The sequence below is a fragment of the Natator depressus genome, chromosome 11, assembly GCF_965152275.1.
Source record: "Natator depressus isolate rNatDep1 chromosome 11, rNatDep2.hap1, whole genome shotgun sequence".
NCBI classification, from domain to species: domain Eukaryota; kingdom Metazoa; phylum Chordata; order Testudines; family Cheloniidae; genus Natator; species Natator depressus.
This window is the reverse complement of record NC_134244.1, coordinates 73,748,343-73,775,478: the sequence shown is the minus strand read 5'-3', so window position 1 is coordinate 73,775,478 and position 27,136 is coordinate 73,748,343. Positions and strand designations below refer to the sequence as shown.

At 52.7% G+C, this 27,136-nt stretch overlaps 1 pseudogene; it reads left to right on the top strand.

Moving 5' to 3' along the window:
- The window catches only part of LOC141996223 (butyrophilin subfamily 1 member A1-like), a 28,900-nt pseudogene that overhangs the window by 69 nt on the left and 1,695 nt on the right, over positions 1-27,136 (top strand).

The window sequence follows — 27,136 nt, the reverse complement described above, 5'->3', positions numbered from 1 at the left end:
GAGAAACTTGGGGTCCCAGTTAGTGCCGAGAAAACCCTTCAGGAATCAAACAAACCAGAGGCCCAGCCCTCCCCGATCTGGGCTCCAAGTGGGAGTGAGCAGGGGGCTGCTGTGACATGCACAGACTGCTGGGCACGCACGGACTGTGGCTGGGGAGGGGGCTGCCAGACCTCCCTCGGGTGACCAGACAGCAAGTGTGAAAAATCGGGACGGGGGTGGGAGGTAATAGGAGACTATATAAGAAAAAGACCCAAAAATCGGGACTGTCCCTCTAAAATCGGGACCTCTGGCCACCCTAGACCTCCCCCACAGACTGCCACGGAGGGAGGAGTGGGCAGTTGCACAGACCTGCAGTGACCACACGGATTGTGAGGTTTGTTCCCCTCCTGTCTCCAGTGGAGCTGAGGTTTCTCCCTGAGCCTGCTGAGCCCTGTGGCCCTTCCCAGCCACGCCCGTGGGAGCAGAAAACACCGAGAGACCAGGCCAGGGAGGTCATATGGTTTATTGGACCCACTTCTGTTGGGGAGAGAGACCAGGGCCTGAGGACGAGCTCTGCGGAGCTCGAAGGCTGGTCTCTCCCCAGCAGAAGTTGGAGAATGAAAGAGATCCCCTCCCCGCCTTGTCTCTCTAATCTCCTGGCACCGACCTTGCAAACAGAGAACTCTGAGGCAGTTCAGTGCTTCCGACCGAGCACCCGGAGCCTGTATGTAACACGGACGTTGCATTCATTCAAACAGTGCCTAGCGCAGCTGGGGGACGGGCTTCAAGCTGCTGCCAGCCACAGCCCCTTCTGTGCCCCAAACCGGGGGCGATTGCGCCTACCGGCCAGACCCCTCCCTTCCAGAACGGAGGTGCCCTTTGGTCTCTCAGCCCGGCGCTCTCACACAACCACAGCAGCTCCAGTCACCAGGTCCCCTCTTGGCGCAGTGGGAGCGGGCAGCAGGACAGAGCAGGCAGGCCACCGAGGGGGAACTGTACTCCAGGAAGCCGTGACTCTGTCAAGGATTTAGGTGTCATACCGGGCGAGCCGCTCAACATCCGCTCCCGGTGCGATGCTGTGGGGAACAGGGCCAAAGCCATCGGTGATGACGGGGGGATTTTCTTGGTTTTTCAATGGTTTGCATGCCGCGTGTGGGACTCAGTTTCCCTGGGTGCTGTTTGTTTAACGAGGTGGCACTGGTGGGAGAGGTCGTTTGTTGTTACAGAGGACCAGCGGTGATCTCGCCTGTCAGTTGGGCCCTCAGGCAAAGGCCTGGAGAATGGATACCCCAGCGACTGGTGAGCGGGAGGCCCAGCTTGGAAGTCACAGCCAGGTCGGGCCAGTAGTAGGACAATGGGCTGAGCAGAGAAGACCCGGTGACTGCTTCCAGCCTGGGGGAAAGAAAAGAGGGAGGAGAGGAGAGGCTGAGATAGAGGAGACCCAGGCAGCCTGTTCACCTGGGACAGAAGACAAAGGACACAGGCTTGTGGGAAGGTGATATCTGATGCTTAGCTGGAAAGAGGGGGCTTCTGGACTGGGGAGAGAAAACAGCCAGAGCCCACACGGGTGCAGGAGAGACCTAGATGGACTGTGCTGAGGGAGGTTAGGCCTGAGGCCCTGAGAGTTTCCTGTGCTGTGTTCAGATGCTCAATAAACCCCTCTCTTTTACGCTGGCTGAGAGTCACGGCAATCTCAAGATCGGGGTTGCGTTCTTCCCTCTGGGAGTAGAGGCCCCAGGGGTCCAGAGTGAGGGGACTCCCTGAGGGGGCCCACGGCAGACAGGCATGCTCAAGGCTCAGAGAAGAGGGGTTCCAGGAGGCGGAAGGGCCTACGGCTTAACCCTCGAGAGAGTGGATCTCCGAGAAGGGCTGTCACACTGAAGGGGGTTCCTCCCAAGGACTGTACGAGGCTGAGAGAGAGCACAAGTCCTGTGAGTCCGTGATGCCATCCATGAATAAAGAGAGGATGGAAAGGGAGGTGATTCAGCAGTGGTGAGACTGACACTGGAATACCGCATCCCGTTCTGGTGTCCACATTTCAAAAATAATGTTAAAAAAACTGGAGAGGGTGCAGAAAAGAGCCACATTGAGGGATGGAGAAGACTTATAAGGAGGGATTGAAAAACTCAGTCTGTTTAGTTTTTAAAAAGATGGAGAGGTGAGCTGATGGCAGCCTGCAAGTGCCTTCGCTGAGAGAAAACACCAAGTATTTAAAGGGCTCTTTAGTCTTGCAAAGAAAGGCAAAACAAGAACAAATGTCTGGAAGTAGAAATCAGAAAAATTCTCCTTAGAACAAGGCAGAGATTTGTAAGAGGGAGGGCGACTCATCACTGGAACAAACTGCCAAGAGAAGTGATGGATTCTCCATCTCTTGATGTCTTCCAGTGAAGACTAGATGCCTTTCGGGAAGGTGCTTTCATCAAAAAGCAGCTCTTGTGATACACAGGAGGGCTGGGAGATGCAGGGCGTCATATTAGATGCTCCAATGGTCCCTTCTGGCCTTAAGTCGACTAATTTATGAAAAACTGGTATTTTATTTATAGCCGGCTCCATCCCCCGACTCACCAGTCATTGAATGCGGAGATCCGGGGGCAACAACTCCAAGCTCCACAGAGGCTGGGCAGGGGCAGGACATCAGCTGGGAGGGGAGGGATGGGGGGGCAGTGACATCACAAAGGCCTTTTGCAGGACCTCAGCCCATTGGGCAAAGGTGGTGGGGAGGGGGTGACCTCACAGAGAGACCCCGACTTCAGCGGGGCAGGGCCGAGGTGCAGGGCCAGGGCAGTCGCTGAGACCCCCCCGGCTTTGCAGCCGCACGTCTCCTTCGCCAGGTCTCCCCTCGAGGACGGGGAGAGAATTAGGATTCACGTCGTAGCATGAGGAGGAGCCTCTGTGGAGTTCTCTCCTTTCCGACCAGTGATTGTGCCAGAAAACGAACTTCCCTTGGACAAGGTCGGAGGCTGCGAGAGGTTTGGAACCTGTTGGGTCTGATGCACCTGCTGCAGGCAGAATTCTCGGCACAGAAAACACTGGCTTAAGGGGGCAGAATTTGATTTCCTACCGAGCACTTTGATGCTTGGAAACATTGGGGACCTTGGGGTTTATCCTTTTTGGTTTCCCTTTTCCTCTTTCCTCCCTCCTTTCTCCTCTTCTCTTGCTTCTTTTTTCCCTGTTTCCCTCTCTCTACCAAGGAGGGGTGTGTGTGTGGAGGGTGGGCAAGGGGGGGGGTTGCTCTCATCGCGGGAGGTCCTCACAAAGAGGTGGCTCTGGATCTGAGAGCGATCCGCTCTGATGGTGACCTGGGCCGTCCTGTGGGACCTCTGGTGAGACCTCTCAGCCGCCCACCCCTCAGCGTCTCAGTGCTGGTTGGCCAAGCGGGGGGCTATCGACAGCGAGGAGACTCAGGTCCTTTTGGTCTCTTTTCAAATCTGGCAAATAAGTCACAATTAATCCAATGTATGGGATTAATCTTGCTGCTTCAGGGGCGGAAGGAGGCAGGGTCTTGGGGGAAGGGGTGGAGTGGGGCGGGCCTGGGGCAGAGGGGGGTTTGCCCCGGGCCCGCACCCCCCTCGGGATGGCCTTGGCAGCAGTATTGGTCCCACCCCGCGGCAGGGCCGGGCTGGAACCAGGTACGGCCGGGGCAGGGCAGGGCAGGGCAGGGGGTGGGGGAAAGCTGGGCGGGAGGGAGCCAGGGGAGGTACCTCTCTCCAAGCCAGACCTCGTAACCTGAGATCCAGAGAGGGCTGGGGCTCAGGGCACACCCCTCCCATCGGCCTTTCCTGTTGGTTAGCGTCGGTGTGGAGATGCCTCGCACGCTGGGTTTTGTGGGTCCTACTTTCAGGCACCTCCTTCTTCCTGTAAGCGGGGGAATAGTCCCGCTCTTGTGGGGAAATTTCCTGGCTTCTGCACGACCCCGGTGAAGTGGACTAGCGAAAGGATCTGAGTCCTCGCTCCCACTGCCTTTACCCAGTGGGCTCCCTGCCCTCGAGGACTCCCCTTCCACTCTCCTGTCTGGCAGAGTCCTCGTAACCCCAACAAGGCTGGGCCCAGGAGTCCTGGGGGGCTCGACCCCCAACCCTGCGGTGGTCACCTAGGACAGGGGCTAGGGTGTCCCCACTCTGGGGTACTCTCTGCACTGGGCGCTTCCCTGACCCACTGACCAGTACATACAATTTAAAGCAAATGCAAGTTATTTAATCAACAATTAATTTAAAAAAGAATAAGGAAAAATGGGAAAGGTGAAAGGAAACATATCACCCCGCTCTGTGGCAGGGAACATCACAAACAGCGTCTCTGGAACGTCAGGGCAGTTCACAGTCTGCTCCTTGTAAGTCCCAGGCCCCTTCTCTGGCCCTGGCCGTGCTGCGGGGATGCTGCGGGTTGGACACTCGCTCTGGTGGTGGCCACACGCTCTCAGGCGCTAAGTGGCAGGACCCTTCTGCCCAGTGTCGCCCCCGCCCAGTAGGGTTACGATCCAAGCCTGGCCTGCAGAGCCTCTGGGCTGAGGCGTCTCCCTGTGCAGGGCCCGCTTCCCAGGGTCCCCCTTGCTCTCCCCAGCTGCTCACCGCACCCAGCTCCGGACGGCTCCCGCCCCAGCCCCACCACTCGGTCTCTGCATGGTTCCTGCTCTGCCTCCCGCTCCCTGGGCTGCTTCTCTGGCCCCTCGGGCTCTGGTTGCTCCCAGGACAGGTCTGCTCTCTCTGGGCTGCTTTACTGGTCCCTCTGGATCGGCACAGCTCCGCTCCCCAGCTCAGCTCGGGCCCCTGCTTTCTCCTTAGCTCGGCCCCACTCTGTCTGTCTGACCCCGGCAAATCCAGCTCACACGGAGGACGGGACCCCCCTGGCCTCTTGACTCCCTCATTAGCCTGCCCGCCCTGTCATTCAGGCTGACCTGGAGCGTTGGCCTCTCCCCATTGTTCCTGGGGACTATCAGTCTCAGGGTCCTGGTTTCCCATCGACCCTTCCCCCTTTTAGGACTGGGAGCTAGCCAACCAAAACACCCCCACTGACTGTTAGTAAGGGGGCAACAGTCCCCTTTCATTTAGGCCGTAGCTGTGGGGGGGTTGAGGATCGGCAGCATCTCAGTGTCAGATTTAGGTAGCTAAAGTGAAAGTAGCAGCCAAGCCCACCTCAATATTTTTGTGGAGCTAGCCCCTGGTGCCTAACCTGTTTTGGACAACCCACTAGGCCCCCATCTGTGTTGTCAGGTGCCCGATCCCAGACCTACATTATTTTAAACAGATGCTTTTGAAAAACATACCAAAAGTCTAACGGGCTCTAAAAATCAGCTGAATACATTCCGGGCCTACAAGCACTAAAATACCTTCCTCAAACCAGTGTATGGGGCTTTGAACGGTATCACGACATGGCAGGGGCTGACAGTCAGTGCTAACTGTGAGAAGACCCATTTTTCATGATTCTTGCTAAAGCCAGTCAGCAAATGTCGTCTAGGAGTAAGTGCTGTAATTATGGGGAAGAAAAATCTGCATTTTTCACACGTAACAGAAGTGGAATAACTGCATTCAAAAATAAAACGATGAAAAACTTGAAAGGCCACAAGCCCTCTCAGTCCTACTACTTGTTCAGCCAGTCGCTCAGACAAACAGGTTTGTTGACATTTGCAGGAGCTCATGTTGCCCACTTCTCGTTTACAGTGTCACCTAAAAGGGAGACCAGGCATTCACAGGGCACTGTTGTAGCTGGCATCGCAGCATATTGACAGCCCAGATGTGCTGAAGAATCATACGTCCCTTCGCGTTTCAACCACCATTCCAGAGGTCATGCGTCCGTGTTGATGACAGATTGAGATGTCACCAGCGGAAGGTTGATTTTCTTGTTCGGTGGTTTGGATCTTGTCGTTTCCACATTGGCGTGTTGCTCTTTTCAGACTTCTGAAAGCATGCGCCACACCTCATCCCGCTCAAATTTTGGAGTCCAATTTCAGACTCTTAACTCTTGGGTCAAGTCCTATGGCTATCTTTAGAAATCTCACATTGGTCCTTCTTGGCCTTTTGTCAGATCTGCAGTGAAAGTGTTCTTAAAACGAACACCACGTGTTGGGTCATCATCCGAGATGGCTAGGAGATGAAATCTGTGGCAGAGTGCAGGAAAAACAGAGCAGGAGACAGACAATTCTCCCCCAAGGAGCTGAGTCACCAATTTAATTCACACATTACTTTTTTTTAACGAGTATCATCAGCATGGAAGCATGTCCTCTGGAATGGTGGCAAAGGCATGCAGGGGCATACGAATGTTTAGCATCCCTGGCACATAACTACCATGCAATGCTGGCTACAAAAGTGCCTTGCGAACGCCTCTTCTCAACGTCCGGTGGCCTTGTAGGCGCTAAACGTTTACACTGTTTTCCTTTTGAGTGCAGTTCTGGAACAAAACAAAAAATCTACATTTGTAAGTTGCCAGGAGCTCCTGCTCCCTCCATGGCCCCGCCCCTGCCCCCCTTCTTTCCCTCAAGGCCCTGCCCCCCAGCCAAGCTGGAAGCCGGAGCAGGGCTGGGGAGCCACAGACCTCCCGTGTGCCCAGGCTGGGCGGGCCTGAGAACAGCCCCCAGCCCATATCCCCATTCTCCATCCCCGGCCCAGGGCAGGTGGAGGGTCTGAAGCTCCGCACAGCTGTCTGCACGGCTCTTCCCCCGACCTGGTTCCAGACGGGGCTGGGGCCTCAGAGCCACAGCTGGGTTATGGTAAGAGGCCCCCCGGGCAGCTGGTGACTCAGGAGGGTGCTCGAACCATGGGGCTATGCTGATGTGAGGCATTCTCTGTCTCTCCAGTTAAAGCTGCGCTGGAGACACAGGCCTGGACGCTGGTCAGTGCTGTAACCCCCCGGCAAGCGGGTCCTACTCATGTTTATGTTCCCTCTCTCAGGCTCTGGCCCAGATCACTCTTTGAAGGAGAGGGAGAGAGCACAAGAAAACACACGCATGAGACTGACGCTATCGGAGGGTGGTTAGCGTACCCATCCACAAGGTGGGAGACCAGAGTCCAGTCCCCCTGCTCCAATTCAGCTTTAATTATTTATCCAGAGGGCAACAGCTTCACTAGGACAGACTGACGGGGCCTCACAGCACAGTATCCCATAGCTTAGTGCTCAGAGCACGCTCCTGAAAAGAGCGGATCCCTGTCCAAATCCCTTCTCACCCTCAGGCAGAGGGGGGCTGTCACCTGGGTCGCTCACGTCCCAGGTGAGTGCTCTAACCAGGGGGCTACAAAGGTGGGAGGGACATGTCGTTTCCCCTGGCTTCTTGCAAACCCAGCAGATGCGGGTATCTCCAAAGAGGGTTCCTGGCTGTGGCTGGCACCTCCCATTGTCAGCATAGGCAGGTCCATGCGTAGCGTGCTGGCTTTTGTGAGTCACATTCCAGGGTTGTGTTTACGCTTCACTTTTATCAGTACAACTTTTGTGTCGGTCAAGAGTTTGAAAAAAACACACCCTGGGCCAACGAAAGTTTTACTGACGAAAAGCGCCTAAATCTTTCTGAACCTAGCCCTAAGTCTAGGAGCAAAGAGGACCAGGGAATTGTAGACTCACGTTTTAGTGGGTTTCTCTCACCAACTGAACGTCAGATTGTGATGGGCGGGGGCTGTTTGTTAAAGGGGGCCACGCTCATAGATCCAGTGTGAAGGTCGCACACTTCCTCACACAGAGGTAGTGGGTATCGAAGGCCGGGAAAGGCTGAGCCTCCCCAAACAGCCTTGCATGGCCCCACTGACGCTCCACCCCCAGGCCTCTTCCTGCTTCCTGGTGCTGTGCTGTGGGGGGCTCTTCCCCCCATGGCCAGGGCCCCAGGCTGGGGCTAGTGGGGCCCGGCCTGTGCTCTGGTGCTGGTGGGGGGGCATGCTGCCTGCCCTCCCACCCGGCACTCCGGGGCTGAGGGGGTGCTCTGGGGCTAAGGGGAGGTGCCCACCTGGTGCTCCGGGGCTGGAGGAGGGGGACCATGTTGCCTGCCCAACTGCCCGTGCTCTGGGACTGGGGTAGGGGGGCCACGCCACCCACCCCACTGCCTGGTGCTCCGGGGCTGCGGGAGCAGGGCTGCGCCACCCGCCTGGCTCTCTGGGGCTGGGGGCACTCAGGCAGCCCGGGGGTGGGGGAAGGTGGTGGTGGCCGTGCAGGGTGGGGCTCTGGGCTCTGGTGGGAGGGGAAGAGCCTGAGCCAGAAGGGATGGGCCAGGCCAGGGGCTAGCGTCCCCAAGCGCAGGTTCCACCCGCCCCCCATGCCGTCACACACGTGTCTGGACTCCCTGTGGGATCAAATAATTGCAACCGTGGGGTCTCAGGATCCCTGGCAGGGCTGAGCAAATATCAGCCCGCAGGCAGGGTAGAACAAGCAGTCTGTAGCCTCCGAGCCTCCTGCCCGTGGCCGACAGTAACAGTTCGGGTTCCTGACCTTCTGGGCTGGGCAGAACAAATAGTCAGTTCATCGCCCCCGGGGGGGCAAAACAAACAAACAAACAAACAGTCTGTGGCCCCTGAGCATCCTGGCTGGAGGAGGCAACCACCGTTGGGGTTCTGGCCCTCTGGGCCGGGCAGAACAAATAGTAGCCAAACCTAGCGGGAAGTGGGGGAGTGGCAGGGTCAGCCGGGCCCATCCAGCTCCACCGGGTGCCGACCCAGGGCCCGATGAAGCCAGGGAATTGCACGTTAAGGGATGAACCATCAGCTCCTACTACGTTCCCTGGGTCTCTTCCTACCCCAGGGCGCTTCTCATACACCTCTCGGCTCGCCGCAGCTCAGCATCCCTGTCAACCTCTGCGCTTGCCTGGCCGCTCACAGTGCAGTCCGGGTCTCAGGTTCCCACTGCTTGGGGAGCCTCCGGCCTCTCTGCAGGAGCTTGCAACACACGTCCTTCCTCCTCCTCAGCCGGCCCAGGCTGGGCTGGGCCGCCTCCTTTTATCTGTCGCTTCCACTGGGAGCGGGTGCAGCAAGGCTGAGGGGACGTGGCCTTCTGAGGCCTGCAGCGACTGGTCTGTCCCTGGTGGCCTAACGAGGGGTCGTACACCCCTTCACACAGATCCTGAAAATACCAGGAACTAAAATTGAAACTTCTCCTTATGGAGGAAGCCATCCAAGAGGCGGCTGACCTGGTCCCAAGTCTCCTTGGCCATGCGTGCCAGCGCCCCAGCCTTCTCCCTCCAGAGGGTGAACGTAGGAAAAAGACTCCAAAAAGAGATCCACGAGCCCTCCCGTGAGCCCCCAACCAGCCAGAGGTGATGCCCAGCGTATGCAGTCACTTGGGCACGCCTACGCCCGGTACCCGCAGATTGCAGACACACCTAGGAAGCCTAAGGACCCGACAGGCATAGGCACCGAAGCCGTGTTACCGGCTCTCAGAGACAGGAGCACAGACCAGACCGCCTCTGGGAATCTCACTTTAGAATTGTTTAAACGTTGCGGAGCTGAGGGGCCACAGAGATGTGGTGACCTTGATCCTAATTCAACCCTGACATTGCACCAGCACTGGAGATGTTGGGTGGGTCACTGACATGTAAAATCACTGGGGCCGGGGGCTGATTTGCTCTTTGGGAGATCCTCCGAGAGCCCTCACCTATGGGCAGCACGTGACCTGCCCGTTGCAGGACCCTAGCCCCGGGCCTCTCCCATTCTGCCCAAGTCCCCGCCCCCCTCCCTGCCGGTGCCCCCCCACCATAGCCACTGGCCCCCCAGTCCCAGGACACCCCAGCCACCCCCTGCCCCGGAGCACCACCCTGAGTCCTGGCCATAGGCCGGTGCTTGTACCACGCTCAGAGGCATTGCGTGCACTCACTTGCTCTCCTTAATACCTCCTTTCTTATTTATTTATTTATATTACAGTAACTCCTAAATGGCCCAACCAAGATGCGGGCCCCATTGTGCTGTGCCCTGGACACACCAGTAGTGAGGAACCATCCTTGCCCTGGAGAGTTTACAGATTTAAAATTTTTATTAAGATGATGTTTTTTAAAAAAGTGAACAGTACAGAATTTAAGCACAGAAGTTTCAGGTTATCAGGGAATAACGTACAGATTATCAAGGGCTGCGAAGTTCGGTTTAAGATCGGGTGGCTAAGGAATACATAATCTGCAATATCCCCGACTGGGGGTAAAAGGTTAACGGGTCAAAGGACAGACATTGAGATATGAGGGCATGTTGTTCATATAATGGCTATGTTCAGGTGTGGAGTATAGTGAGTGAATACGATGATGAGGATGGATTGACCCTCATTTGATGAGATTTAACGTTCAGTGAGTTTATGGCTCCAGTTCATATGGTCCAACGGACAAAGTCTCTCGGTCCCTCTCTCATAGTTGATGCACCATGTCGCTCCACCTCATGCCCCCTGGCACTGTCAGTGGCCGGTGATGTGTTCAGTGTAGATGTCCTATTGCAATCTAAATTACACCAGACATCTCCACAGGTGCAGCCATGGTGTGAGTGTGGTATGGACCGGCTGCTGGCCCAGTGACATCTGACCCTGCTCGGAGCCAGGCAGGCGAGACCTGTGGGGGAAATCCCTTCCCTTCTGGTGCTTGTTACCTCCTCCCCACTGCCCTGTGTCGCTGTCACCGCGTCCCACTCACTCACCATCTGGTTGGTTATTTCTCCTGTTCCCCAGACCCAGCTACGATGATGGGGAAGGTTCCCTCGTTCTCTCCCGGCTCCACAGTGAGCTCCGCTCTGCCCAGCTACGTCGCTCTCTGCCTCGCTCTACAGGTTCACAGTCTGGTGTCAGGTAGGAGCTCTGGGCTCCTCGCTGGGTTTGCTGATGTTCTCTTGCTGGTCATCACCATCCACCTCGCTTCCCTGCCTTGTCTCGTAAACCACGTCTGCTTTTTGCAGGGCCAGCCCTAGACCAAATGGTGCCCTCGGCGAGGAGCGTTTCTTTATTGCCCCCCCCTTCCATTTGTTAAATTTTTGAATACTTTTCTTTTATTGTATTTGTAGCCCATTTCATGGCTTTGATGCACGATTTGCATGCATGATTTATCCCTGTCATATAAGACAATAAATGGGCATGCTAGGATCTGTACATCTGTATCTATTCATGCCTATATAAGCAAAAAAAAAAAAAGTTTCCTCAAAGAAAATTTTTAATTGTAGGAATAACTGGAATGTACTAACATCTATACTTGAAACATTTCACTTCAAACATTCTGTTTTCCCTTTTGTCACTAACAGACACAGGACCCCAAGCCTGGCACCCCCCGAGCCTGGCGCCCACCAATCCTGGCACTCCAGGTGGTTGGCTGGGTCGCCTGCCCCTAAATCCAGCCCTGGTCTTTTGCTCTTTACACAACGACCATAAACCACAGAGCACAGCTGGGTCCTAGTGATGGTGTTTATCTATACACAATCTAGTCAGGCCTAGTTATACACACACTGCTGCTCTGACTGGAGGCTTCTAAGACATAGAACATGGTGAGCGCCGTTACTGGGCTCACAAACTATTTAAAGGGACACTACACAATTCCGCTACACTACACCGCTGGACCATGTAAGTCACAGATCAGACTCTTCAGCCACAAACAAATCATGACTTCCCAACTCCCCAGTTATGAAATTAAAACCCACAAGTCATTCACACTGCACTAGGCACAGCCGTCTAGGGGTGAGAGTGAGGCCTTCTTCATTCTGTGCCCTCAGTGAAAGTCTTATCATATCCCATGGCACCCCCGGGGCTGCCCCCACAGCTACACAGACATTTTGGTTCCCTCCTGCTGTGGTTTCCATTCTGCTAATTTAACCAGCTCTCTTTGTCGCTCTGGATGCTGAGTCTCTGCCCAGAGACCCCCCCCTTTCTGTTCAGTTCCACAATGGCTGGTTCTCTGCCCCCTGCACTTTTCTATCTGCCTCCTTCTCCCTCTTCATTATCTGACTTCTGACTTTACCTGCACAGTGGCAATGATCTCTTTTCACATCCTGCTGGCCCTTACACCATCCTTACAGCAGTCAGGGAGGGCACTGCACTGGAGCAGCATGAAAAGTCCTTGGTGTGTCAGAGAACCAGCCCCCCCTCCCCATTACCCATTATACCCAAGGTGCTTGTGAGAAGTGTTCAGCCCTGTTCAGCGATGATAGGGACAGTGTATAACATTCACCTGTGAACTCTGGGTGACAGATATGGCAACCACATGCCGTATTTGGGGACTATCAAATTAACATCATGAATATTCTGTCTATTCTGCACCCTCTCCCTAGATAGTATCTGTGATGGGTTCGGTCACAGAGACCCCCTGGAGACTGTCACTTGATGCTCTGGGGTACCACAGAGAACAACCCTCCTGCCAGAACGGGTGCCCCTCCACTCTTGTCTTGCTGAGCCAGACACTCTAATTCAGCTCCAGCCCAGACTCAGAGGTTGGGCCACGCCCCTCTGCAGTTCACAGAAACTGAGATTCACTCAGCCGTGGGGCTTCTCAGTTAACAGGGACTTTCCCAGCGCCCAGTGTTCAGCCTTTCTGGGAGCCTGAACCCCAAATAAATCCATTTTACTCTGTATAAAGCTTATACAGGGTAAACTCATAAAATGTTCACCCTCTATATCACTGAAAGAGAGACGTGCACAACTGTTTTTCCCCCAGGTAACAATTACTTGCACTGGGTTTATTAATAAACAAAAACGATTTTATTAAGTATAAAAAGTAGGATTTAAGTGGTTTTAAGTAATAACAGACAGAACAAAGTAAATCATAATGCAAGATAAACCAAAACACGCACGGCTCAGCTTAATACACTAAGAAATCAGTTACAGATGATAACTTCTCACCCTCGATGTTATTTCAAGTAAAATGCTTCCCAGGTCAGTTGCCTTTTCTGACCTGGGTCCAGCCTGTTCTCTCCCACCCCTGTAGTCACAGTTCTTTTGTTTCCAGATACTTTCAGGTATCTCCTTGGGGTGGGGAGGCCATCTCTTAAGCCAGATGAAGACCCTCATTGTTTACTTCCCCCGCCTTATATAGAATTTCCCTAAGGCGGGGAAACCCTTGTTTGGAATCCCACCCCCACTCTGGAAAAGTACCCGCTTCAAGATGGATTTCAGTATCAGGTGACATGGTCACATGTCTGTGTAAGACCCCAGTCTCCATTCTTCCTAGGTTGCCTGACCCATACACAGGAAGGCTTTAAGGTAAACCAGGCCATTTACAGCCAATTGTCCTGTCAATGGCAGTCACCAAGTTCCTGATGCCCCATTGACTGCCCTCACCTGGTCTGACTACACCAGTAATACAAGTTCATACCTCATATTTCTATAAGAACGATAGATGCATACAAATAGGAAAATCAAATGCAGCACATTATAACTTTTTCAGTGATATGTTACAAGAGACCTTTTGCATAAAGCACATTCCAGCTATGTCATTTTCAGATTCATAAGCCTATTTTCATAAAGCATACGGAGTGGAACTTCACAGTATCGATCCGTTCTATATGTATCTTTGTGGGCTCCGGACTGTAATCTACTCCGTGGGGGAGGGTTACCCCATCTCCTGCAGGATATACAAATGATGGGGCGTAATTTCTTGTGGGACAGATAACAGCTCCAGAGAAGTACCAGCCCTGCCACCTTTCCCCCAGGATGGATGCTCAGAGCATGGAGGTGAGATGGTTCAGGTCCCCGTACTCTGCAGTTGTGCATCTGTACCACGATGGGCAGGATCAGTGTGGGGAGCAGATGCCAGAATATCAAGGAAGGACTGAGCTCTGAAAAGACCACATCACGGATGGGAGTGTTTCCCTGAGAATACGCGATATCCGACCCTCCGACGATGGACAGTACAAGTGTTTTTTTCAGTCTAGAGTGGCTTATGAAGACGCTTTATTGGAACTACAGGTGGCAGGTCAGTAACTTGTTGTGATACTTTGATGTCTTCAATAGGGTCATAAGTGGATCAAAGATTCATTGTGAGATGACACCTGATTTATCTCATTACAGTGGGGCAGTAGCTATGCTCTGGTGAAGGTTTATTCTAGTTGACTGTTTTTTCTAAGGGCTCTAAAATCCACACAAATACTCAGATTGTCTCGAAGAGTGTTGTGACTCTTTGGAGTCTGGGGTAGCATTCATGGGTTACATTTACGGGGTTAATAAAATACACAAACACGCCTAAAAAGTTGGGTGATATGAATATGTTGTGTTTATTACAACTCTCTTGTGCACCCCTGGGGCCAAACAATAGCTGATCCTCCTCACGCTAATGTCTGGCCTCATGTCTTGCACTCACAGGGTAACTGTGGTTGATATACAGGGTCCTGTAGCCCACCGCCTGCCACTGGGGCTTGGCTGCCCATGGGTGCACCCACTAATTTTTCTCCATGGGTGCTCCAGCCCCGCAGCACCCACGGAGTCGGCGCCTACGCCCCTGTCCTCTCCCTCTCTCCACCCTCCTCCCTCTGGAACACCCAGCCCTTCCTCTGCCTGAGGCAGGTGTTAAAGGGGCTTCTCTAAGCCCAAGGGGATTACAAATATGTTTCTAAAATTACGTTTGCAAGTGAAAGTGGTGGAAGAGTTTAGCCTCCCTGCCCATCAGTTCAACTGTGCACAGCTCCTTCCAGTGGTTCTTATTCAACCCTTCAGACCTGCCGCGAAGTGTCTGTGGCGAGAGGCACGGTCTGTGTTCATCAACGGGAAAGCCAGTCCCTTGTCCCTGCTCAGGAGCTGGCAGAATTATGGGGCCGCTCACCCAGCCTCACTGGAGAATGTGAAGCAGGTGCACATATGCTAGACCAGCAATACGTGAGAGGCAGGGTTACCTGGTGGATAGAGCCGTCGACTGAGCGTCAAGGGACAGGGTTCCAGTCTTGCCTTTGCTACTGAGCTGTGCAAGAATTTGGGCAGGTCTCTGTGCCTCTGTTTCCTCGCTCACCCTTTCTCCATCATGCCTGTTGAGACTGTAAACTCTTCAGCGCAGACTGTCTCCTAGGATGTGTGCATGACGCCCAGCCCGCTGGGGACGCAGTCTCAGCTGGGACCTCTAATTGCTTCTGTAAGACAAACAATCATAGCCCACAGCTCTGGCACACTTGTACGTGTGTTTTTCGTCATTTCCATGTGCCTCTGGAGACATGTGGGGCCAGTGTGAATGGCACTGGAGGAGGCTCTTGTCAGCAGGGTTCGGTCACTGAGGCACTCCCCTGGGCAGTTGCCCGGCTCCCGCCCGGCCAAGGCATGGGGAGGCTGGGACTTTGCAGCTGGCCAGTGAGTTCCTGACTCACCTTCCTCAGGGTGGGCTATTGCTTAAGGGCTGCAGGTCGGAGAGGGATTTTTCAGAGTGGCCACCAGAGTGGCTGCACACACTTAGGCCACCAAAAAAATTATTGTGAGAACCCCTGCTAGCCTGTGCTTTTCTGGTGAAGACTCCCGAGTGGAAATGGCACCAGACACCCATCCCTTCTTTGTCTCTCCTGGGCGGTTGTTTTCCCTTTCTCGGATGGTCTGTATGCAATTTCCAAGCAACCTAAGGGCCTCTCTGCCCACAGACTGACCCCGCAATAAAGAAATCCATTTGAATTCACAAGACCCTTGCTTCAAATTAAGATAATTTTATTTCAGTTCAGCTCATCAGTAATAAAAAATCCCCAGTGTGACCTTATCAAGTGTTTGCGACAGCCCCCATCTCTCCCCCGACCCAGCCCTGCCCCTTCCACCCGAGGCCTCATCCCCTCTGTGCTCAATGGAGCCCGGCTCACATTGTGGGCTTGGCCCCTGCCCTGTGCCCCCAGCCCCCTTCCATTGTGGCCACTGGTCCCTGCCCCAGGTTAGCCCCCTCCTCCCCCCGACCCCGAGAACCAGGAGGCCCGGCAGTGCAGCTCCAGGCTTTCCAAGCTGGAGTGCCAATGTAATGGCAAAAACAGCAACCAGCAAATTTTCCTACCCCTGGTGCTCCGGGGCCGGGAGGGCTGGAGTAGGAAAATTTGCTGGCTGTTGTTTTTGCCATTACACTGGGCAGTGTGGCCACAGCCCTCCTGGCCCCAAAGCACCAGGCTGTCGACCAGTACATTGGGAGGGCCCAAGGGACCAGCCCTCCCGGCCACGGAGCACCACGCGGCCCTGGAGTGTGAGGAGGCCAGACAGCGTGGCCGCAGCCCTCCTGGCCCCAAAGCACTGGGCTGTTAGGCAGCAAGGCCCCTGCCTTCCCGGCCCCGGTGTGCCAGGACTCCGAAGCCGGGCAGAGCAGCCCCAGCTCCCCTGGCCCCAGAGCATCAGCAGGCTGGCAGCCCCGGAAGAGCCGGACACCTGCAGAGTGAGAAGCCGGACGGGGAGAAGGGGCGGAGTGTGGATGGGCCACATCCTGGCTGTTTGGGAAGGCTCAGCTTTCCCTGCCGCCCATGGTTTGTGTTTCTGTTTTGGTGAGTGTATTTCCTGGCTCTGAGAGGTATCAGTTTTCTGCTACCCATTTCAGCATTCTGGAAGGATACAAGGCCCTGCCAAGGCAACCTGAATTCCCCTATAATAAAGTTTTTTATTAGTGAATTATTTAAGGCTTGTTTACACATACACATACACTGGTTTCAATGAACTAGTGAAGAGTTTTTCAAACTGGGTCCGTGGACCCCCAGGTACTCCAGGGGGTGCACGGACCCCACTGATCAACTCCTTCCCTTCCTCCCTCAACACCGCCTCCTCCCTCCCAGTGCTTCCTGTGTGCTGGGGAACAGCTGTTCAGTGGTGTGCAGCAGGGCCTGGGAGGGAGAGGAAGGAGCAGAGACGGGGTGTGCTCAGGGGAGGGGATAGAAAGAGGTGGGGAAGAGGAGGGGCAGGGGTGGAGCAGGGGCAGGAAGAGGTGGGGCGAGGATGGGGTCTTGGGGGAAGGGGTGGAGTGAGAGCAGGGCCTGGTGCTGAGCAGGTTGGGCTAGGGGGTTTGCTGAAAATTTGAAATCAAAATGGGGGTCCTTAGGTTGCTAAAATTTGAGAACTGCTGAACTAGGGCAAACATCCAGGTGGACCCTCTGAAACGAGTTTGGAAATGGCTTATATTGATTTAGTTTAAGTCTTGATTTAAGGGATTTGCACTTGATTAACTAAACCAGGTTAACTAAACTGGAGAAAGTTTGTGCATAGAACAGCACTGACATTAACATTAATTCTACTCTATATCAAATAGGAATCTGGCCAAATTAGGTGACCAGCTGCACTCGTGGACTCACATTCAATTATTAGTTTGATAGGAAATGGCTTTTGATAACAGTGTAATAAAGCTTTTGGCTCATTACTGGGTTATCACAAATTTATTTATTTCTTCTGTAGGTTTGGGCTCCGATCCTGATATCTCTGTAGAGGGACATCAGGATGGAGAGATCCAGGTGGTGTGTCGATCATCTGGATGGTACCCAGAGCCTGAGGCTCAGTGGAGAGATCTCCAGGGGAAGCTCTTACCATCAGCCTCTGAAAAAATATCCCAAGAGGCCGGTGGCCTGTTTCAAACAGAGATTGCCATTGTTCTAACAGAAGAGTCCAACCATAAAGTGTCCTGCTGTGTCAGGAACCCCCGACTCGACCAGGAGAGAGAGTCAGCGATTTCCATAGCAGGTCAGTGCCCGGCCGTGCCGCACATGGCTGGACTGAGATGCCACAGACATGGGCAGAAAGTATTTATCATTGTGTCTCCTATTTATTGGCCTGGACCTTCAACATGTTGAGCACTTCTTGGAAACATCTGAATAAGCTTAGTTCTCTTTGGATATGTCTACACGGCAATTCAAAACCCATGGCTGGCCCATGCCAGCTGACTCAGGCTTGTGGAGCTTGGGCTAAGGGGCTGTTAAATTGCAGTGTAGACATTTGGGCCTGGGCTAGAGACTGAGCTCGAGGGCCCTGCAAGGTGGAAGTTGTGCCTGCTGCCTTAGGGAGCAGCCCCTCTCTGTTTTGGGTTCTTGGGTGTTAAGATTCTGGATTCTAAAAAACAAAACATTGTGTTACGCTGCAAGCTTCAGGCAAGAGTATTTCGGTTTGTATCTGACTTCTCTCTGTGCTGGAACATCGCAGTTCTCAAGGGGGTGATGAAGAGAATTCTTATTTAAAAACAAAAAGTCTCCAGAACCGAGCCTGGCAGCTACAGCCTAACTTCAGTACCAGACAAATTGGTTGATACTATGGTAAAGAACAGAAGTACCAGACACATAGGTGAACATGATTTGTTGGGGGAAAAGTCAACGTGGCATTTGTAGAGGGAAATCATGCTGCATTAATCTATTAGAATTTTTTGAAGGGGGTCAACAAACATGTGGAGAAGGGTGATCCAGTACGTGCAGGGTACCTTGACTTTCAGAAAGCCTTTGGCAAGGCCCCTCACCAAAGGCTCTTAAGCAAAGTAAGCTGCTATGGGATAAGAGGGAAGGTGCTTTCATGGATCAGTACCTGCTTAAAAGACAGGACACAAAGAGTAGGAATAGATGGTCAGTTTTCAGAAAGAAGAGAGGTAAATCGTGATGTCCTTCAGGAATCTGTACTGGGACCAGTGTTGCTCAACATACTAATAAAAGGTCTGAAAAAGAGGTAAACAATGAGATGGTAAAACTTGCAGATGATACAAAATTACTCAAGATAGTTAAGTCCAAAACAGACTGTGAAGAATTATGAAGGGATCTCAAAAAACTGGGGAACAAAGTGGCAGATGAAATTCGATGTGGATAAATGCAAAGTGATGCACATTGGAAAACATAATCCCAACTAGACATATAAAATGATCAGGCCTTACTTACCTGTTTCTACTCAAGAAAGAGATCTTGGACTCATTGTGGATAGTTCTCTGAAAACATCCACTCAATGTGCAGTGGTATTAATAAAAGCTAACAGAATGTTAGGAACTATTAGAAAGGGGGTAGATCATAAGACAGTAAATATCATAATAAATTTATATAAACCCATGGTACGCTCATATCTTGAATACCGTAGGCAGTTCTGGTTGCCCCATCTCAGAAAAGCTATATTAGAAATGGAAAGGTGCAGAGAATGGCAACAAAAATGTTTAAGGGCCTGGAACAGCTTCACTCTGAGGAGAAATTAAAATGACTGGGACTTTTCAGCTTGGGAAAGAGACGGCTAAGGGGGGATAGGGCAGAGGTCTATAAAATTGTGACGGGTGTGGAGAAAGTGAACAAGGAAGTGTTACTTACCCCTTCACATAATACAAGAACCAAGGAATGAAATTAATAGGCAGCAGGTTTAAAGCAACCAAAAAGAAATATTTCTTCACACAACGCACAGTCAACCTGTGGAGCTCATTGCCATCTAGTGAAGGCCAAAAGTATAACTGGTTTCAGAAAAGAAGCAGGTGTGTTCATGGAGGACGGGTCCACCAATGGCTACTAGCCAAGATGGGCAGGGATGTGGCCCCTTGCTCTGGGTGTCCTTAAACCTCTGACTGCCAGAAGCTGGGTGTGGGTGACAGGGGATGGATCACTTGATTATTGCCCTGTTCTGTTCATTCCCTCTGCAGCATCTGGCTTTGGCCACTGTCAGAAGACAGGATACTGGGCTCCACGGAACATTTGTTTGACCCAGTCTGGCTGTTCTAATATTCTTATGTACGTATTTGTTCCCAAGTCAATAACACTTTCTCTTGCAGAGCTGTTTTTCCCAAGAGTCGATGCCTGGACTGTGGTTCTGGGGGTGATCCTGGCTCTCCTGGTGGTTCTCATTGCCCTGGCCAGTTACTGCTTCTGGAGGCAACACAGAGAGAAAGGTAAAGTGACAAGAGGGGAGAAAATAAATAAATGAATTAATTTATAATGTATCAGAACCCCGCAGAAGGGGAAATTTATTTTATGTGCTTTGGCCTATGAAAAACCATAGGGAGCCCCAGGATAGAAATGAGGGTGGTGTGCGTGCAAGTCACCGTATGCTAGAAGACGGTGCTCTGGAGATGACATCACTGCAGCACCCATGTGGACTAGCCCTGACTTACCTCAGGGGCTGCTTTGGCACCAGAGCAGCCCAGGAGCCGGCGGATGCCAGGAATGTTAAAAGTCACAGTGACGTTGCACGCTGTATGATTTTATGAAAATATGCTAATGAGTATGAATATAATGTAACTGGAATATGCTTCATGCAAAAGGTCTCTTGTAAGGTATCATTCCAAAGCTTATAATCTACTGAGTGTGGTCATCCTATTTGTATAAATGTATCACTCTTGTATCTGAAACTAGAAACAGGAAATATAACTCTGAGGGCCGATTGTAATTATGCAAAGTGTGGGCCATTAATGGTGGTTTGGAATCTTGATGGCTCCCATCAACCAGGACAGTTGACGGTGGATGGCTCTGTTTGCAGGCAGGCCTTCCTGTGAGCCAAGCTGGGAGCAATGAAGGCTTGGGGGGGTCTCACAGTGACAGGTGACCATGTCACCTGGTACCGGACTCCATCTTAAACTTGGTGCTTTTCCATTTAGAAGTGGGGGTGGGGACCCAGAGAGACAAAAGATTCCCACCTTATGCCAACGCCATATAAGGGGGTGGAACAGAACACAGGGGGCGGCCATCATGAGAAATCCCCTCGCTACCACCTGGGCTGGAACAAGGGCTGAACCAGGGGAAAGGATTGTGCCCAGACTGGGAAGGGACCAGTCTGTGAAATAAACTTATTGAAACATCTCGGAGGGTGAGATTTTATCTGTATTCAGTTTTATTACTGTACTAGGCTTAGATTTGCATGTTTTATTTTATTTTGCTTGGTAATTCACTTTTTTCTGTCTGTTATTACTTGGAACCACTTAAATCCTACTTTCTATATTTAATAAAATCACTTTTTACTTATTAATTAACCCAGAGTATGTATTAATACCTGCGGGGGGGGGGGGGGCTAACAGCTGTGCATATCTCTCTATCAGTGCTATAGAGGGCAAACAATTTCTGAGTTTACCCTGTGTAAGCTTTATACAGGGTAAAACGGATTTATTTGGGGTTTGGACCCCATTGGGAGTTGGGCATCTGAGTGTTAAAGAGAGGAACGCTTCTTAAGTTGCTTTCAGATAAGCCTGCAGCTTTGGGGCATGTGGCTCAGACCCTGGGTCTGTGTTGGAGCAGACTGGCGTGTCTGTCTCCACAAGACAGGGTGCTGGAGTCCCAAGCTGGCAGGGTAAGCAGGGGCAGACGTAGTCTTGGCACATCAGTTGGCAGCCCCCAGGGGGTTTCTGTGATTCAACCCGTCACGGTCACCTTAGCTCTTCCCTGCACCGATGCTGCAGGTTCCGAGCACAGAATCTCACGGTGAAAATTTAGATCATGGAGCAAAATTATGTGGCTTTTTTTCAACTAGAAGGTTGCATACTTCATTGCTTATGTAGGCTGAGCCCCTCACCCCGCACTCTGGTCAGAACCCTGTAGATTTTGTCGAAAATCAGATTCCTGAAATTCCTCTCTAGTGGCTACATGCAGCTGGTTTGCAAACTTAGGCATCACTGTCCAATTTACGAAGTCATAACTGGACACCAATGCCTGCTGGCATAAATTCCCATTTGCAGGGAGGAGCAAGTGTAAATCTTCCTGCCCATTTAATCCATCCTGTTGGAGAATTTGTCCTTCAGAATGGACTTAAACCTGCCCTGCTGGGCTCTATCATTCACAGCAGTCATGACGAGGGAGTTTATGCCAAGTGAGAGAAGAAGCCCTTTCTGTGCACTTTCATAGAATCATAGAACTGGAAGGGACCTCGAGAGGTCATTAAGTCCAGTCTCCTGCACTCATGGCAGGACCAGCACCATCTAGAACATCCCTGACAGGTGTTTGTCTAACGTGCTCTTAAAAATCTCCAGTGATGGAGACTCCACAACCTCCATCAAACCTTCCACAAAAGGAAAAACTTTTTCACTAAGAGGGTGGTGAAACACTGGAATGCGTTACCTAGGGAGGTGGTAGAATCTCCTTCCTTAGAGGTTTTTAAGGTCAGGCTTGACAAAGCCCTGGCTGGGATGATTTAACTGGGAATTGGTCCTGCTTCGAGCAGGGGGTTGGACTAGATGACCTTCTGGGGTCCCTTCCAACCCTGATATTCTATGATTCTATGATTCTATGATTCCCTAGGCAATTTATTCCCATGCTTAACCACCCTGGCAGGTAGGAAGTTTTTCCTAATGTCCAACGTAAACCTCCCTGGCTGCAATTTAAGTCCATTGATTCTTGTCCTATCATCAGAGGTTAAGGAGACCAATTTTTCTCTCTCCTGCTTGTAACAACCTTTTAGGCATTTGAAAACTGTTATCATGTCCCCTCTCAGTCTTCTCTTTTCCAGACTAAACAAACTCAGTTCTTTCAATCTTCCCTCATAGGTCATGTTTTCCAGACCCCTAATCATCCTTGTTGCTCTTCTCTGAACTCTCTCCAATTTGTCCACATCTTTCCTGAAATGTGGCGCCCAGAGCAGGACACAATACTCCAGTTAAGGCCGAATCAATGCAGTGTGGTGGGCAGTATGGAAGTCAGCAGGCTCCAGAAAAACTTTGCAGACTCCAGTGGTGCATCATTGATCGGGAGGGCTACGCTACCAGGAGCAGATGGCTGCAGGGCATCCGCTAACTGATGGACATTCATTGAAGGAACTCTGCCTGAATCCCCAGTGAAGCAGGGGACAAGAGGTCCTGATAGGCCTCGAAATACTCCATGGGTAAAGCTCACCAGTGCTGGAACCTGTGGTGGGCCTATATTTCCTACTGCTGATCTGACCAGCAATGTCACCTTTGCTTGAGCTAAGCAGTATGACCTCCATCACCGAGGAAGGTCCCACAGATTCCATGGAGGCCTCTGGTAAGGATAAGGCATTGTGGCCCGAGACCCCCATCTTGACCATGAGAGAAGCACCAGTCCTGATGCCTATAATGCTCTGTAAACAGTCCCCGATGCTGGTTTGGCGATGGAGACCAGGAGAAGGAAGATCCCAACCTTGAAACTGAGAAGCCTTGGGATTCCAGGAATAAAGTCAGAGCCAGACCAGAGGGAGCAAGTACCTGGCCTGACTCATCTGTGACCCATAACAAGGCAGGGACCAGCGCTGATAATGGAAGCAGCTCCACCTGCACTGAGTATGCCAAGGCTGGAAGCAGTATCAGTCCCAAAGTCATCAGTTGTACTGGACTGGTTGACAGTGCCGAAGTCAAGGACGGTGAAAGCTGTTGAGATCTCCCACACCAACCTCGATACTGGCCCTGATTCAACAGCCTGTTCAGCCAATGGGGCGATAGATGGCATAGCCCTGGGCCAAAGGAGAGGTTGGGGTGAAAGGTAAAGGAGGTCTGTGGCTGCCTGGAATGCCACCGACACGGAGACAGTCAGTGCCACCATCATCCTCTTTGGTGCCAGACTCCACAGATGCCCTGGGGCCGGAACCAGAGCCCATAATACCAGGTCTCTAATCTCTCCACATGGTACCAGGGAAAGGTTAGAGGCACCCATGCCATATCGCACACGAGCACCAACCCTGTGCAAAGTGAAAGAGTCTCCTGGAGTCTCAGTTGGTCTTATGAGATCCTTTCCTTGGTGCATGCAGTGGCGAACAGCTCCCCCGTTTCTTGAGAGAGGCACCTGCTCTGGACTGCGAAGCAGCAGTGCTCTCAGAGCCCGAGGGCCACTTCCAGTCAGACAAGGACCTCACAACGAAAGGAGGTCACATAGCCTGGTCAAGCAGGTGCTGCTTTAGGCAAAGGTCTCGAGCCACTTGAGTCCATTTCATGACTGAGCAACGCTTCTTTAACGTGGGCCTCACAGAGGCACGGCAAGCACCATGTGTGAGGATCACTGCTGGGGACATGAACGACAATGTTTGTCCCTGATGAGGGCATCACCGAGGAAAAACTTAACTAATACCACCATAGGCGCTGACTTCCCCGTTTCCCCTGTGTGCTCGACCTCCCTCTACCCCTGGCCCTGACCCCACTCCACCCCTTCCATACGGCCCCGCCCCACCCCACCTCTTCCCACCCTAGCCCCACCCCCCATGCCAACCCCTTACCCCAAGGCCCCACCCCAACTCTGCCTCCTCCCTGCCCCTATTCCAACCCCTTCCCCAAGGCTCACTGAGCTGTCATTCTCAGGACAAGTCCTACCAAAATTTGAAAAGCTGGTTACAACATTCCGATTCTCCAGAAGAGTAGCTGATTTTAATGAGATGCATATTATTGTTAACAGCTCCGCCATAGCGCTCTTAGGTCATTTCACAACTCTTGGGCATTTGCAACCTGGCAAGGATCTCCTCTGGTCTTGGTGACGTCTGGCTCTTTCATTAATCAGTCTGTTCTATTATCTCTGCTTCACACCTCAAGCCCTGATGTTCATTTCTTGAAAAGAGCAGCTCCAGGGCTGGTCTCTTCCCACCACACTCAGTGTGGTAAAAACTGTTGCAAAGAAATCAGTCTCTCAGCATTGTCATTACCCTCCTCAATTGTTCCCTTTATTTGTTTTATATTTTTGGCTATTCCCTCTTCTAATTCCATTTTAACCCCCTAATTCCTATCATTCGCTTCACCCAATGTACTTAATGTGGCTTTCTACTGGCTTCACAGGGTTAATACTTTTCATTTGCTGAAGGATCCCTCTTTAGCTCTAACAACCTCTTGCTCCTGAGCAGGTGGCCAGATGAGGTTACTGTACTGTATTTCTTCCTTTCCTTTTCCTTTGCTGCCCAGGAGGCTTCCTTGCTTTAAGGTCTTTTTCACTCACTTCCCTTCTGCAAGGTAATGTGACACTGACTCATTTCTCTCTCTTTTATTTTCAGACAAACTCCAGGCTGAGCTCAGTAAGTTCCATTCCCCCCAGTACGACCCTTGGGTGACATTGTCTCCTGCTCAGTGTGTCTGTGTCCAGGGGCGTTCTTACCCCTCTGTCTGTGTTTGGTTGCAGGGTGGAGAAGCGCCCGGCTCTACGCAGGTACTGTACATACCGCTGGTATTGTATCCATGGTGAGACCCACCTTCCCCTGGGAGCTCTCTGCTCCTTTCCCTGCACAGAGTGTTTCCCTGTGACATTCAGTCGGCTGGAAATAGCAATGTCACTGGGGGCAGACGAAACGCAGATTTATTGCTGAGCACAGGGACACACTCCCTTTGGGAAAGGGCTGATTGGTGGTGAAATATGTCCCCTAGTGTCCCCTTCCCAGGGCTGTACCTGGGTTCTGCAGGATGGGCATTCTTATCTGCCCATCACTGGCACTGAACGGCTCAGCTCTCTCTTCCCAACGGCAGGATTTCCATGCTCAGACCGAGCTCTACCCACAATGTTCTTCTGGTGTAACAGGAGCAGACAAGAGCTGTTCAGCGTCCCCCTGGCTCTGGGGTGAGGCAGGCCCTGTCCCCACTGCAAGGGCAGACAGGTTTTTATAACCAGCTTGTGACACTCCCCTGACCCAGTTGCCACAAATTGTGCCCATACGGCAGCTTTTCTGCCTCACACCTGTGGCTATGTGCGTGTTTTCACCTGGCTCGCAGCCTGACCATGTGTGTGTACTCGAGCAGGCTGGGAGAGTCTGGCAGCTCCAGCAGGGATGAGCGAGTCCAGAGGATGTGCACGCACATTGTAGCACCGGGAGCCCCGGGCTCCTCGCACGCCAGGGTATCCTAATGCACTGAGCCGGGGGGGCGGGGCTGGATGAACTAAACTGATGGGAAAAGCTCCTTCCTCTCAGTTTAGAGCATCTCCGTGAAAGTGCTACGGCGGCACAGCTGCATCGGTGCAGGATTTTAAGCGAAGACCTGCCCTTAGACTGTGATTCACAAACGCCAAGACATGAGGTGAGGAGATGCCTACGCTAGACAGTAGGAGATGCGGATGAAAGGGGTGTGTGCTAAGCCCTGCCTCTCTCGTGGAGATGGGCACCTATCTCTGCTCAGTGATCCACAAAGGGAACCCCTTTCTTGGAGTCAGGCTGCTTAGCACCTACGGCAGATCTTGTGGGAATGAATTGGACACCTTCCTCACACCACACAAACCGGCCGGGGTGGAGGAGCTGGCAATGACTTGTAGCCCCTTGGTTAAAGCCATCACCTGGGAGACCCTGCTTCAATTCCCGCTTCTGCCCAAGGCAGGGAAGGATTTGAACAGGGGCCTTCTAGCTCTCGGGGTAGGGCCCTAACCCCTGGGGTATGAGTTAGTCTGTTCTGAGACCTCCTCTCTCTGGAAGCTGTTCCACGACGGACTGAATAATTAAAGATCATTGGGCACAGGTGCCGACTTTCTTCTTTCTGGGTGGGTGCTCCACCCCCACCCCAAGGCCCTGCCCACACTCTGCCCCTTCCCCCAAGGCCCTGCCCTTGCTCCATCTCTTCCTGCCCCCGCTCTGCCCCACACCAGCACCTCCCGCCCACTGCCAAACAGCTGGGCCCACCAAACAGCTGATTGGAGGGTGGCTGATGGGCACCCACTGTTTTGTTTCTGAGGGTGTCTAGCCCCGGAGCACCCACGGAGTCGGCACCTGTGATTGGGTCAGAGAGCGCAAGTATGCGGCTGACTCTACAGCTGGGGGGTTAGAGCACCCCCCGGCGAGGGGGGAAGCCAGGGTCCCGTCCCTGCACCAATGGCCCTTTATTTACCCACCATGGAAAATCCTCAGCAGGAGAGAGTGCGGGAGCCCCCCACCTCCGCCTCGCCTCGTGGTCAAAGCGCTCTCCTGAGACTGGCGGAGCCCTGTTTCAGTTTAAGCTCCCCCTCTGCCCGAGGGGAGCAGGGACTGGGAGTCCCCCCATCCTAGGGGAATGCTCTGGCCCCTGGGTTAAAATGTATGAGGGAAGCCCTCCCCAGCCAGCTGCTGCGTGGCCTCGCCTGAGGGACCCGGTCTGAGAGCGCCCCTGAGCTCGCCTACCAAACTAGCTGGGACGGCTGGACCCCGATCTTCCCCCAGCCTGTGGATCACGCTGGGGCTCAGGCCGGGGAATAGGCGTCCACGCGCCTGGAGGGAGGCAGCCGTGGTCATGGCTGGAGGGAGAAACACAGGCACCGAGGGAACTTTTACTGCACAAACTTCGACTGCGAGTGAGTTTTGGCAGCTCCGGGGTCAGCAGGAGGTTTGTGCCTCACCGTGGAGCTGAAACCAGGGACTTAGGCCCCGAGCTCCTTTTGTGCCGCCCTAGGTGACCCCGGAGCCCGTGGACTGTCCTGTTGACAGCCCCTGGGATCTGTGCCCTCAGTCATTCCGATCCAGGTGAAGATCCCCCTCCGCCCGTGTAGCAACCAGCACAACGGGGAACCGG